At 36.8% G+C, this 15,265-nt stretch overlaps 1 protein-coding gene and 1 non-coding gene across 5 annotated transcripts in view; one reads left to right on the top strand and one right to left on the bottom strand.

Moving 5' to 3' along the window:
* The window catches only part of LOC145686459 (uncharacterized), a 201,606-nt gene extending 193,374 nt beyond the window's left edge, over nucleotides 1–8,232 (bottom strand). The window contains exons 1-2 of one of the 4 annotated variants that reach the window (XM_081759779.1): nucleotides 8,001–8,232; nucleotides 1,020–1,108 (exon numbers count right to left, since the gene is read on the bottom strand). The gene's annotated coding sequence lies outside the window, so the exon portion shown is untranslated. Of the gene's footprint in view, nucleotides 1–1,019; nucleotides 1,109–7,959 lie in introns of all 4 variants that reach the window. The other 3 variants (XM_081759778.1, XM_081759781.1, XM_081759777.1) reach the window with 3 other exon arrangements.
* Nucleotides 1,647–1,718, top strand: TRNAD-GUC (transfer RNA aspartic acid (anticodon GUC)). Its single transcript has one exon. It is a non-coding gene; the product is annotated as a tRNA-Asp (tRNA).
* Nucleotides 8,233–15,265: the final 7,033 nt, after the last annotated feature.

Raw genomic sequence — 15,265 nt, 5'->3', positions numbered from 1 at the left:
AAAAAAAAACTTATACAAGAGGGGATCGAAGACAGATCGTCACAGCATATGGATAAGATGCCAGACAGAGAACACAAAAGAATGCAAGTGAAAGACTGTGTGTATGTAATGGTACCAAATAAAACAACACACAAAATTACACAAATCGTAAAATAGACAAATGGTATGGAAGATTTAGATTACCCAACCACATAGTCTAAAATGTAACATATGAAGTATTGAAACAACAACTTCACATAATACTTAACATTAGTTGAAGCTTGGAAACACTTTTGTAAACGTTAAATCTGTTGGAATTTGAATAGATATTATAACAATTGTTTATGAACCAAGAGGCAAACATCAGTATTCCATGTGTATTTTAGCATGATATAACATATATACATCGATACCTAAATGAAAAATAATACTTAAAACTACGAATTTAAATATACAAATAATACATAATCGATATATGAGATATATTGTTGGAAATGAATTCCTTATTGTTTCTATTTCGCACCAACCATTGCTCCAGTAAGTGAGATGCCCTAGGCGTCTACTATTCTCTCCAATGCACATTCGCCATCACAGAAATAGTTAAAAGGTGATTAGCTGTTCTGGACTATGAGAGGTTAATCGTTATAACAATGCAAGGTAGGATCAAGACACCAATAAATGAATCTCCATATCAACAAATGATAGACTTTTTTTTTTTTTTTTTTTTTTTAATTTCCCAACACCAAAATATATATACATAGGTAATCATATTCGTGAAGTAGAACGATGATAATATGGGCTGGTCAAGGGAGCATTCATGGAATCAGGGGACACAGGTGTGGACGGGGATGCTTCTGATGGACTTAGTAAAGACGACATAAGCACCGCAGTTTCACTAGTTACGGGATTCGTCCGTCTATGGGGACTATTCCTGTATTGAGAAGTGATATTGGAATTATAGAATCGTGATCGCGGCCGTCGGCGGGCATATTTGTAAATACAAATACAAGCAATTACTGAAGCTATTATTGCCAACGAACCTAAACTGGCACAAGTGATCACAAAGGTAGATGCGTCAATGAGGTTTGCTGCCTGCGCCACTGGTATCCACAAGATCCACAGGAGAAGCCTGTAAGGAAAATATGGTCGGAATATAGACGTGTACTGGGACTTCCTTTTTTTTTTATTTATATATATATCTATAGAAATATAATGAATGACTCTACCTGAAATATGAAGGCCTAAACTTACACCATATTACAAAGGGAAAATGAAAATTGGAAATAATAGTTTATTTCTGAGCTTCTTTTTGAGGGTAGAAAACAGCTAGCTAATATTAACAATTTTCCATATGGGGGAAGAGAACTTGTTACAGATGGAGATAATTTGGTAACTTTCTCATACTTGTCAGCGCTGAAATTAGGTCAGTTGCACATAGCTTTACCAATGACGTCACGGGGTTGCCATCTCAGTGAACCAGGAAATAATGCGTGCAAATTAGTAGCGAGCATGCAAAGCACTTGGGGGAGATAGGCTAGGGACATCGTAGGGGGTAGGAAATCTTGACCTTGGAATTTCCAGCGTGGAACACCGTAATACAGAACTTCCTTGTTGCAATGTAGCGTGTTATTGGGATGTTTGCAAGAACGCGTGTGAATCTTATACAGTCCTCGGTAGTATAGTGGTTAGTATCCCCGCCTGTCACGCGGGAGACCGGGGTTCGATTCCCCGCCGGGGAGCCATAACACATAAAATAACACATTTTTACATGAATTCACGTGATTAATTGTGATTACTTGATAGCATAATGGTTGGGATGATGTAATTATTTAACTAAGTTTACATCTAAATCGCTAATTACCTTGTCACGTGAGAGAGAACGGGGATTTTAATAACAACTATTAAAGTTTAATGATAACACTCATTGCTAGTCTATCATTTTATTTACAATCAAGAGAAGTTATCTAATCGAGCTTAATTGGCCCTTACAACTTTATCAAAGTTTACATTAATGCACGACCTGAATGTTGGCATGAAACTGGAGCCAATTATCTCATATAAATACTTATAAACCAAATCAAAATATCATTACTTGACTCTGTCCATTTCCAATGAAAGGTTATTAAATTAAATAATCTGAATTAAATGAAATGATCATGAGTCTACAAATGCCAATATAGATACAAACATAAATATAAGTCCTGGCACAAAGGCCTAAGATGCTTGAGGAATATAATCTAGACTAATGCTACCTCCGGTTATAATTTTATGCATGTCAGAAAACAATAAAGATTAATTCCAACTTACATGTTTAGTCTCCAATAGCACATCCAACAATAGAGTAACCAGCCGTACAAAGTTATACGCGACTAACGATTACGGAGAACGCGACTCGTATAGTCTCGTCGTTTTAGTGCAACTTGCCTCTGGTAGATTTTACCAGAGTTTTTATACACGATTTGTTTTTCACTTTTCATCTTTCTGTTCTCTATTTCTGGACTATCTTAACCACAAAAGGGTTGTTTTCTGTGACGTCAGTACGGAAGTCCTTGTCTACCTTCACAAATATTTTGTCACAGGTATACGTTTCTATTTTACAAATAGTTCCTGTTTTTCCTTTCACTTCACCTTGTTTGTTTCTAAAAGTGGATTGTTTCCGTGAATTCGCTTTCTAAACACCTTTTGAAATTAATCGTTTAATACAACACTAACAATTTTCGATCTAGTCTCTATATTCACGTAACACGTATTATATTCAGACCTAAATTCCCTATTCATTACTCAAAAAGATTATACATACAAAAGCAACTTTTTTTTATAAGTTTATAAATATTTATTTTGTGATTTTTTGTAGTTATTATTATTGTTATGTAATTGAAATCGAAGAAAAATTCTAAATATTGTTTCGTTTCAATGTTTACTATTGATAAAATACATCGAAAATGCCGTACTTTTTCTGTGTGGGGGGGGGGGTCATACAGACCCCACGAGAGGCATTTAGTGAAATAAGTATCTTTGGTATCTATTTATGTATAAATGAGTCTGAGCCAAAGTGGACTCAAATAATTCGTATCTTTATTCACTTTTCTTATTGATATGCAGATTAAGTCGGTGTATTTCTTTAATTTGACCAATAAAAGTCGTTGTTAACTAACTTGAACTAAATTAGTTCTTCTGTACTCCGTAGTACTTTGAAACTGTTCATATGTAATTCTGTGTAATGGTTTCACTTGTGCAACTGTTTATCTTTTTGTCCTGAAATGACTCTTGACAGTTATATTAAGAAGCATATAAAGATCAGTACAACGTATTTTTTTTTTATCAGGATTCCTTCGTGAGTGAGTCGGCAGACGTATCGCATTTGTGGCCAATTAGTCCTGGTTCCGAGTTCAAATGGAGGACAATTTCTCTCGGATGTAACTCGAGAAGCGGTTTTTATTCCGCTTTAAGCTTATGTGACCCCTTCCAGCATAACCCGCTTGTTGCATAATAACATCAAGGCGAAACAAACTTATTTCTGTCCATATATACATGAATATATAAAGCAAATTATTTAAACCATAAAAACCTGGTTTAAAACAAAAAAAACCGGGTTTTTTGGTTTTTTTAATAAAAACCATGGTTTTTGCCAACCCTGCTTAGTAACGTATTCTATATTGTCGAAAAGAGTGTGTAAAAGTTGTTTTACAACCAGCATTAGCGTTACAACGTTGCTAGACGTAAAGAACGCGAAATCCGTAATCAAGATAAGAATGGATTATTTTAATGTCCGAACATATTGCTTATATACAGACATCTCTAGTGCGTAGGGTCCATGTTCATTTCAGCTCGCGTCTAGTAAAATTTTGTGATGCACAAACACCATGTACGTGTTTTTTTTCTCGACCTTCTCTTGTTTCTTCCCGCTTACTTCATTCCAAGACTTCCATCATTACCATCATCACCATCTTCCTTAGCCTCGGAGCATAAACGTTGGAAGTTAAATATGAAAAAAACAAAAAAGGAACTGTATCCTGACATGTTTGCTTTGCTTTGAAATTGTGCACATAAAAGTAAAAGAGCATTAATATAGTAATTTGAAAACGTAATACTAAAGTTAGTTTTAGTACCTTGGATCGAAGTGGCGTACATAAGAAATTCGAGGTTTAAACCCTCTTGAACAAAATATTATAGAATAATAAACTTTTACTATGTTAACTCACATGAAAAAAAATCACACTTGTAAAATAATATTGACTGCATGAATACCCTTTGATGAAATTCCACATACGGCACTGGCTCGAACTGTACAGAACAGAACTCATGGAGTTTGGGATGGTATGAAACTATCGTATGCGGATCCACTGATGCATCCACGGGGAGGGCTTGAGGCGACCTCGCCCCCGCTCCCCCTCCCCCAACCAAGACCACATTTTTGTAGGTCTATATATAAAATAATACACCACGTTATTCTGAATTAATGTAAACCTCTAGTATTTTAAGCCTACATTATTCGCTGAGGAGCCAATCTGCCCTCACCTAACGACACTTTTGGATCTGCTAGTGTGTAGATCCATCATAATGCACCGACCGACTGTTTACAATATAGAATGTATATTCGCTGTTGAGGTAATAGGTTTATTTCCGTTTTTCATCTTCATTAAACTCAGTGATGATTTCAAGTTTTCGCCCGGGTAGGCTTACCACAGTCCGGAATTAAAGGTTATGTTCGGAAAATTGTCTGGGATTAAGTAATGTCACAAATTTCAGGGTTAGTCAATGTAAAGCCGGGAATTTTCGTTGTATTTGGTCAAGTGGTTGGCTTCCAAATCTGTCTTGTGTGGATATTTATGAAAAAAAAATCAATAGTGGTAAGGTGTTCTTCGGAAATTTTGAAAATAATTAAGACAATTATAAAAATATATATTTAATTAAAGAAAATGAGTAGCCTATAAGCATTTTTGGAACTTAGGGCTGGACTTTTTTTTAACTTCTTAATTGCCACTAACCATTCTAAAGAGAGGTCCGGGATTGGTGTCCAGAAATTATGGTAATCTTACTCCGGCTTTTGAATACACGGAGGGTGAAAGTAGTACTGCAAAAATACTGGTAACCCACTGTGAACACGGTCAGAGATACGTTTCGGGGTGAATATCCCTCCTGAGCCACCCCCCTGAAACCGCACTCGATTTCATTACACTTACTGAAAGGCAAAAAGGGGAACTTGTGCCCGAAGCACCACTATATCTGGTTGCGGCAATGTGTGAACTAGTTGCCATTGAGAAAGAGAGAAAACATGACAGAAAAAAACACATTTTGCTCCAATACTTTAGCAACACCATACATTATTAATACGGTTAAGGAGTCGCACCGTATACTACAGTATATGGTACGAAAAGCAAATAATTCATTTGTACGTTAAAGACCGTATGACTCGCAAAACTGATACAATAAGTGATCAGCAAATAGCAAACAAGAGCTAGAATTCAAGAAGAAATTAAATTTTGTGTGTGTGTGTGTCGAAAAAGCTATCCCTTTGTGCACGTTTTCCTCCTCTCCTCACAAATACAACTTTGAAATAACTTATCAGATGACAAAAGTTGTTTGACTAGTTTGGCTGCAAGAAGGAATCATTGGAGATGGGAACTAGGAACTATTCAATACATTGGAATCAAAGGATTCGATCCAGAGATAGGAGCGAATCCTGGTCTAGAGGAACCGAATTGAAAATCCAAGAAACTCGGAATCACACAACTTACCGGAACCAAAGGATTCGATCCGGAGGAACGAATTCTTGTTTCCAATGGACTGAAAGGAATCAATCCCGGAAAACGAATCCAACTGCCCATCACTAACAATTACGAGTGAAGAAGGGAAATGAAATAGGCGTAACTGTGAGTAAGGTATATTAAAATAACAAAATTAATTAGTATTACGTTAAAAACGTGTTCATGTGGCTGTCATGCAGAGTCGCCATCAGCGAAAGAGCCCATAACTCTTAGCAGGACGCAGTAATTTCTAAAATTCCCTTGCATTTTCCTGTTTGATGCCACCCTGAGAAACTGGCCACGTATTTTTAATATGTATCGTATTTATTTAAACTCAAAGTTATCTGAAATATTCCCCGATCATGTGCCCTAATCTTGTACAGAACAATACTGTCTTTATTCAGGCTCCCACAATGCTCATTTCATTCCCATAATCTTACTACGAAGTAACCTTGCGCCAAATAATTCCCTCCGCTTGCCAAATAGTTCCATGTATAGAACCGTTTATATAAGAGAATATACACAACTTTCGCCCTCCTTATACATTATCAAGCACACAAAGAAGCAAATTATTAATCTATTCCTGGTAAATTTTCAAAATTTTACTAGAAACGGACGACCAACTTTGGAACTTAAACCGTAACCTAATATAACCTAGCCTAATCTGAACCAACAAAAAATATAGAAAATAGATCCAAAAAGTAAGAAATTTTAATTTTAAAAATTCTGTTCTCCCAAATCCAAAAATACGCCTTAATTTTTGGCCTCTGCAGAAAATTGTTCCTTGTACAATTGTCTTTCCATGCAGAGTACTGAATTTTTTATTGTAATTTTGCAAAATGTGAATCTGAATTTACTATCTGAATCAATCCTTTTTTAGTGTTTCGTTCTATTATTTGCTGGAGCTTCACTTTAGGAGGATGTAACCCTTATTGGTATTTATCGGTTTGCGTGCAGGTGTAGTTTTGGCGCACCACTAGAAATAGTTGTTGAAAAATAGTAATTCTTTCACTAATTTACTTCATATTGTCTCCTAAAAGATTTGCGTTGGGCAATAAATATGTCACTTGGCACAGATAAAATTCAAGGGGACCGCTATAGATAAATGTTGAAAAATTACAATTTGTGTATAAATACGGTATTTCAGTTGTGCGGCATAAGAACTACAGTGCAAAAGCACAAACCAACCTGTGCTAGGTCGTCACTAAAAGCATGTATGCTACCTAACCGACTAAAGGTAGGGCGAAGCTGGAGGGCCTGCAAGGCAGTGCGAGGGTGCGTCCGAAGGCAGCAGGCGGGTCAACGATGGTGGATATACGTGTAAGCGAGAACAGTGAAAAAATGGATTTTGGCAAATATGCGAGTTTCAATAGCACTGTCATGGTTTTACATTAGTATAAAAGGATATAGTATACAACAGTTCCTCATCATTTCTCGAGGACTCACGAAGTTCAGTCTTTTACGGATTATTCATTGAGGATCTAGGAACTTGAAAATTGGGTAACAAAGCAACTTTCATTTACTTATCGACTGAAACTTGTACATGACATACCACCATTTCTGTACGTGGTGCAAGAGTTAGAACTATCCTCGAGTACGGTGCACCTTATGTGCGCCTCTGTAGTGCCCTTGTACTTTATATTTCACTATGTGTGTGTGGGGGGGGGGGACTTGAACGCATATTGCATGTCTTGTGCTCGTGGATAGTTCTTACTGTTGCATTACGTACAAACGTGATGGTATTTCATGTAGAAGTTGTAATAGCACACATAAGAAACGCAGTTCACGGTGTACTCATACTGCATATTCCAGTGTGAGTACAACATGATCTGGGTTTCTTATGTGTTCTATTACCACTTGTACATGACATGCCACCATTTCTGTACGTGGTGCGAGAGTAAGAACTATACTCGAGTACGGAACACGATGAGGAACTGTTGTATACTACTAATGTTACGGCATCACCACAACATCCTTAATCAGGACGAAATTAAATATTACATTTAGCATGGCTTTTCATTGTCTCAGTATTCCTTAACTTTTCACGAACTATTAAGTCCAAATTAAACCAACTACATCTTCACCAATTAATACCAATCAAGAAAACAAAATTTGACAATTTTAGACACTGATCATTTATTCTTCCTCTATGGTTCTAGACGTATAAAGCATCCATTAAATTAATATACGTATGTTACACGATAAAAAGTAGAGTTCAAAAGTATATGAATACCTCTCACATTCTAGGAAGAAAACTTGAAAATCAAATCATACCTCCAAGCCAACAGCAACAAATATTTTACAAAATCATATGGTATTTCAGTGTTTCTCACTTGTCAATTTCGTAATATTAAATTTCCCGTCCGTTGCCACGAAATTTTCCAAGTAGATTAAAAATTCCCACGAACTAAATTTTCTCCCTCTCTATGGCTGGACTGATGAGCAATCCACGTGAAAGAAAGTTATTTCGTATAACTCTTGAGACATCATTCCTTACCAACGTTTCCAAAAATTGTGGAGAGTACCTTTCAAACTTGTAATTCCTATGCCTAACTATAATCGAAAACTATAACAGGAAATTTGGGGACCGCGCCAAGGTTGGACGACGACAAGCCTGGACTTTTTTTTGTGTCCAGACTTGTCGTTGGCCAACTTTGTCGTCAGCGACCCAAAATGAGATATGTCAAAGCATCTCGGGGTCGATCCCGACAAGCCTGGACACCCCAGGAATGTGTCCAGGCTTTCGTCAACAACCCAATTTGAAATGTCTGTCCCAACAAACTCTACCAGTTAAGGCGTTTTCAGTTCATACATACATGCCCTTCAATATAGAGTTGCATGGCTCGCATCTATATCGCTATTGGCTGATTCTCGCCAGTCAGCTACTGTCCTCTACTAGAGGATTTTCGAATTATTTTAAATTTATTTATCTTTTATTAAAAGAGATTATTATTATTTACAAAATTTTCGTTTAACTTAAATAATTATTAAATGGGATGTGTGCCCTTGTACATAAAATTTTCGCCGAACTGAGCTGGCGCCGAGACGGTGTCGTCGAAACGTAGCGGCCCCAAAGCCTGATGGCTTGAATAGGTTTGAACCCTCATGTCTGTGGTACTTCTTACGATTTTTATGAATATCACGGTGGTATAAAAATAACACTGCAGTATAATCAGAGAGAACAGTTTCCCTTGTACATTGATAACACTAACTGCCCTTGTACACCCGTACAAGTGAATAAACAGTTGTATTTGCCATATCTACGTGTTTTGAATGCACCAAAATGGCCCATTGGAATGTGTCCAGGCTTGTCGTTGGCCAACCTTGTCGTCAGCGATCCAAAATCGATCCTGACAAGCCTGGACATCTCAGGAATGTGTCTAGGCTTGTCGTTGGCCAACCTTGTCGTCAGCGACCCAAAATCTTTTAAGAAATTATTTAAGAATGAGAACTTTGGAGATATAGGATTGGAAATTTGGACTAAATGGGCGTTTCAAAGACATTTCAAAATCTATTTACTTTGTTAATATCGCATATATAAAATAAAGAATTATATATTTATTCACTTCATACGCCGTTCTTTTAAATTAAAATAAATAAAAAATAATAGATATCTCATTTCTTCAGGCATAGCCTAACAAAAAACTTGTCTTCATCTACAACAGGGGTATGAAACTTGGAACAGTGGGCGAACCAATCACAGAGCACTAAATGGCGTCGCGGGCCTCACTGTAGACGTATCATTTTTACGACAATTGAATAGTATAGTATTAAATGATGGAACATGTTCATCGTAAGTTACACCCCAATAACACAAAACAACTTAAGACAGAACAATAACGGAAGACAGGGCTATACGGACCGCATATAGCCCGCGGGCCGGCTGTTGCACATAGCTGATCTACAACAATGTATTGTCAGCGATCAGAACTAAATTTTCAATTTACTATTTACGCGTAAAGTAAGTAAATCACTTCTTAAGTATTATTTATCTGGTTTTAATGAAAAAAGGTTATGAAAACTTAATAAAAATAAAACATAAGAATTAAAAAAACAGACCCGGGTTTAAACCCAGGTCAAAAGTGATTATAATCACTAACCAGTTGTACTATCACTCTCGGCCACGAAGAACGACAGTAGTAGGAGCTTGATTTCTGCTATATTTTTGCTACGTGTCGAGAAACGGATAACTTCAACTAATCACAACCGCGTATTTAGCTCCTATGGCTAGGATCGAGCGTCATTAAAAAAAATGCTTCTGAACACTGGTGAATTTGTCTACGATTTACTTTCAAGGCTTCCATTACCATTCCTTTTTCATTTGTTTCTGTTTACTTACCTTAAATGTGTATCTCTAATGAGAAAATAACTTCAGGCATTTTTGGACATTGATATTTGTAATTGCAATAATAGCAATAGGACATATACTACTACTTGGCTTAAGGGGTATTGGGAATCCGAATTTATGCGGAAAAGATATCTCACAAGCCGTTAAACTTACTTAACTGAAATTCAGTATATTAACTCTTTATTGAAAATGAACAGAACATCTCATAACGTTTTTAAAAATTCTTCTTTATGAAGCGGGGTGGCACTTCTTATACATGCAAAATTGGCACTGGGTTGGTTTGCAAAATAATTGAAAACGATCGATATTAGTTGAGAAACATATTGAGAAGCAAAAAACACAATGATTCGCATTATATATCCATATATGCATACTATGCGCTTTCTACTATAATAATTGCTGAAGCTTATGTTTATTATATCAAGCGCTTAGGGCACAGGGCAATCAAGCAATAAAGTTGTGAGAAAAATAGACAAAATTTATAATGTACGCCTAATTATACGGAAATTTTAAGTTTGGACTTACGTTGTTCTACTTACCTTGATTTGGGACTTTCAAATTTCATGAGTTTTTCCACTTACAAGTATCAATAATTCAAGAAGGAAATAATTATACCATGATAATTTAATTGAAATTCCTCGTAATTTGTCCCATGACAAACACTTTACCATTTTATATCGTAAAGGTTATATATACCGTTATTGTAACAGAGAGGTGCTTGACCGATTGACGGTAGAAATTCAAACTCCGATTAGTTAGAATTTTACAACCTGGTTTTATTACAAGTATAAACTCTTTAGTAAGTAGAGAAGCGGCCGTGGATCATGTGTCAGAGTTGATGACGATGTGTTTTGGTGGGTGGTGGGTCAGAGTGGGTCGTGGTGGGTCAGAGTGGGTCATGGTGAGTGGTGGGTTATAGTGGGTCAGTGTGGGTCATGGTGAGTGGTGGGTCAGGGTTTGTGGTGGGTCAAGTTTTCATTGACCAACGCCATCATTGCTTCATATAGTTCAGTGCTCGCGGTCCCGTGTTCGATTCCCGGTGGGAGATCCTTTGAAATTGTGTGTCCTTGATGTATCTGTGTTCGTGTCCCCGTTGTTTAAGGTTACTTGAAATAACTGTAAAACGAGTATTACTAAGTATATAATAGAGGCAAGTTACGAAGATACTTTCGGTGAATCAGAAAAGAGAGTGGTCTGAAGCACCAGGTTCCAGTTAAGGGTTCGAATTACTCTTAAAACCAGATACTCCTTCATGTCCTTCTGTGTTTGTATGTCTATTTTTGTTTTCTAATATAAATTTGAAGTCTCTCGACTATAGAATTTTATCATGAGCGAAATCAGTGTGTTTCGTCGTGATCGTAAACGTGTGCAATTTGCTATATACACGAGCGTGTTTAACTCTTACTTAGCAGAACAATCTTACATGTGCCGTGAGCATTCGTTTCGTAATTCAGAGGTCACGGGTTTGATTCCAGCTGCGGTAATTAAGGGAATTTTTATCAACTACAATATTCATACTTCTGATGTGTAATAAAATAGAAAAATACTCAATTTCTTACGATCTTCCAAGTTAGAGTGGAAACGACTTTCTTCACAGACTAAATACTAGCAATATGACGTCACATGTTTGTCTACTGCCGTGATTCGTACTGTATGTACTTTGAACGTAACGTGTTTAGCAAATAATTCATGAATACATAAGGGTCATGCTTAGAGCCTAGTATGAGTCATTAATGTGCCTCATTGTTTCCTAGCAATTATTCCGAACGTCTTCCATTATTACTCCCACTTCTAGAAATAATAATAATACTTTCGTTCGCCATTTCCAACACGTTTCATATATCATTCAACCAAAATTTATATGCAGGAACTATTCTTTTTTATATTCGTATGTAAATTTTGATAAAATATCAGTATAACGCATACATAATCCAAAGTCTTTTATTAAAAGAAAGCGTGTTACTATGTATCGTGATGAAAACAAATTCTGCTTAGTTTCTGTTTAGGCATCCGTGGTTTCAGATATTAATATTGCCCACGAGCTGACACCTTCTTTCTCCCCCTTCGTTTCCTTTCAGACACTAATCCTTCGAAAGTATGTCTTATCCTTTTTCTTTTCCTATCAACTTCAGTATGCTTATTTACATTGCAATAGTGTAAAGAGATCAGTATTTAATGATCATTGATTGGTATCGAGTTTCCACTCATCTATTTGTTGACTGACTAAGAAACATTATTTACCATTAGGATCTGTCATCAATGTCGTGAAGATGTTCTTTTTTCCCCTAATTACATAAAGCCGTTTTGTTCGTTTCAAGAACGATAGACACATGAAAGGACAGTCCTAACTAATGAAATTCATTTATGTCTGGAATATCAGATTATGTATTCTTTCGTAGTTTTTGTGACTTTGTTGCTGAATTGTAAAAGTGTTCGTTTACGTTTATGTAATGAATTGTGTCAGTGTGTATTTTAACAGCGAGTCAGTCCAGGGAGTTAGTCGATAGCCGGAGGAGATAGTTGGAAGCCGGGGTTAGTCGATGGAGTTCGTCGAGTTAGCTAGTCTAGAAAGTTAGTCGATGAAGTTACTTGAAGGAATTAGTTAGCTAGTCAAACGAACTTCAATTCGGTCTTCGGCAGTTTTAGCACGGTGGCTAGAGTCAGATTTTGTTGTGATCTGGACGTGAGACCTCCGATTGTATAACCGAGAGGACAACGAGGAGCCCAGCTGAAACAATGGATCAACAGGCACTATGATATCAGAATTCCTTTCTTTCTTCTCCCTTCACCAGCAAACCCTCTTCAGTTGTCTAAAAATTCTCACTTTTATTTCTTTTGTTTTGAAACGGGTGTCGCCCAGTTCCAGTACCCGATCTACCAATGAGAAACATCCCAAGTAAATCTTGTAGACCACACAGCTTTCTTTGATTATCTATTTCAAATTAAGCACCCGTAAAATGACGTAGATGCTGGTTCCTTCTTTACAATTGTTCTCTATCTCTCCCCCATCCGTAAAATGGTGGAGATGCTAATTTCTGTCTTTAGCTAGTTCCCGCCCAGCTAATTGCCGGAGATACTTGTTTCTTTTTTATAATATTTTTTATCTCTCCATCCGTCAAATGGTGGAATCACTGTCTTTCAATAAATTTTTCTAATCATTTTTACTACCGCTTGTCCTCCTCCTCCCTCACTGTATTATACTACTATAAAGCTATTAGTATACTTTCTTTCAAGTCTAATATTCGCAATTTTTTTCTTCAATCTTTTGAAGAGTGGTGGAGAATTCCCAAATACCTCTTGTGTTTAAGATATCCTCTTATCTCTCTTCCTCTCTCTAGTTCTTTTTTGTATATATGATTTAAACTTAAGTAATATACATGTACACTGTGTTTTTCGTTAGACTGGTGCCTAATTTAGTTTATCTTATGTATATATGTTGCGACGTCTTGTTGACGAACTTTTAGTACCGGGTGATGATTTCTTGAATTTAAGTGACATGATTTATTTTGATCCCGCAACATGTTCATCCCCTATTTCGGCTAAATTCACCAGACATTATTTAGACCAGCTTCGGAAAAAGTAAGAATTTTCTGAAGTCCTATCTGATATTACTCCTGAGCAGCTCATATCAGACATAGCTTCAGGAGGTCATAACCAACCGTTACTAATTTTTAACACCATCGTTAGAGCAGAACCGTTTTACGCCAGGTTAGGGGAAGACGTAGAACGTTTTGTGCCCAAATAAGAGTCAATAGCTGACATTAATTTTTGGGACGGGATGAGACGTAAATTAATACTTGGAAATCTGCTTAGGGGTTCAGCTGAATGTTGATTTACGTCTATGGATAGGAAGCCGGACTTTGCTCAGATGTCCTATGAGCAATTTAAATAGGTGTTAATAGCAGCATTTAGGAATAATTTCGTTCCTCAGTTAACAGAGGCCCAAATGCGTGCAAGGGTATACGGTGATGATGAGTCTATTGTTGATTACGTATACGCGAAGCATGATCTCAATTTGAGAGCAGATTCTACTGCACCTGAGAAGAAGCAAATACAGCTTATCATAGAAGGGTTATTGCCCGAATTTTTCAAGGTCCTCATACAAAAGGAATACAACACTGTGGCTGCATTATTGAGCGACTTGGTAGTGGAAGAAAAGCCACGGTTATTACTTAAGCGGAAAGAGTCGGGAAAATTCTTTAAAAAGAATTCTATGGTCTTTCACTCGTCAGTGCTTCCTCCAATATTGAAAATCAGAACTATAGAAGTGCGGAGTCAGCAGTTCAAAGTCCGCTGTACATGCAAGAGAAATCTGTGCACAGTGGCAGTGCTAAAACAGCAACCTAAGGCATTAGCGACCAAGTGTGTGACTTCCAACAGAAATTAACAAAACGACTTTACACATATCCGCATTAGCTTCGAAAAATGAGCATCAACGTAATGATAAAGCGCAAAATAGAAAGAGATAAGGTCAGTAAAGAAATGTAGGTGAGGACAATAACGAAAGAAATAGTACTCGTCAAAATCGCGCTAACAACAACAACAATAATAAAAATAACTCCGGTTCTTCCGCTCAATCTTCTTCACAGAATCAGGGTTTGACTCCTAGTAAGGGTCCTGTGGTTTCTTATAGATGTAACATGCCAAACCATATTGTGCGGTACTGTAGGGCATCTTTAAACTCGAAAACAGAGTAGTTGTCAGAGACGAATCTGCTCGGAGGTACGTTATAGTTCCCATTATATCTTCGAGTGATTTACCACATGTTTCTGCTCTTTTAGATGGTAAGCTAGTTAATATAATGATAGATTCTGGAAACCAAATAAGTTGTCTCGGGGAGAATCTAGTTCCAAAGAACGCTAGACATTTTCGTCTTAGCACAAGATTAAGATGAGTTACGGGGAAAATTATCCGTGTGTCCGCAATTGCCTTGTTGAAATTTTTTCTTGAAAACAAATGTTTTACACACATTTTTAGAATTATTCCGAATTTCGATTATAGTCCTCTAATTGGTGCGGATTTCTTAGAAAACCATAGAGCTATTTTAAGTTATGACAAACAAAATTTTCCTTTGTACCGCTTTGGAAGTCCTCCGTCCAGGAAGTTACCGCCTAGGAATTTAGAGGTTAATCTATTTGAGGTGTTAACATCGAGAATCGTTCGGGAATCTATAGCTATTTTTAGATCCCTA

The sequence above is a fragment of the Thermobia domestica genome, chromosome 5 (assembly GCF_964235325.1).
Source record: "Thermobia domestica chromosome 5, izTheDome1.hap1.1, whole genome shotgun sequence".
In the NCBI taxonomy this organism is placed as follows: domain Eukaryota; kingdom Metazoa; phylum Arthropoda; class Insecta; order Zygentoma; family Lepismatidae; genus Thermobia; species Thermobia domestica.
Note: the sequence above shows the minus strand (reverse complement) of the source record. Positions and strands in the feature narration are given on the sequence as shown.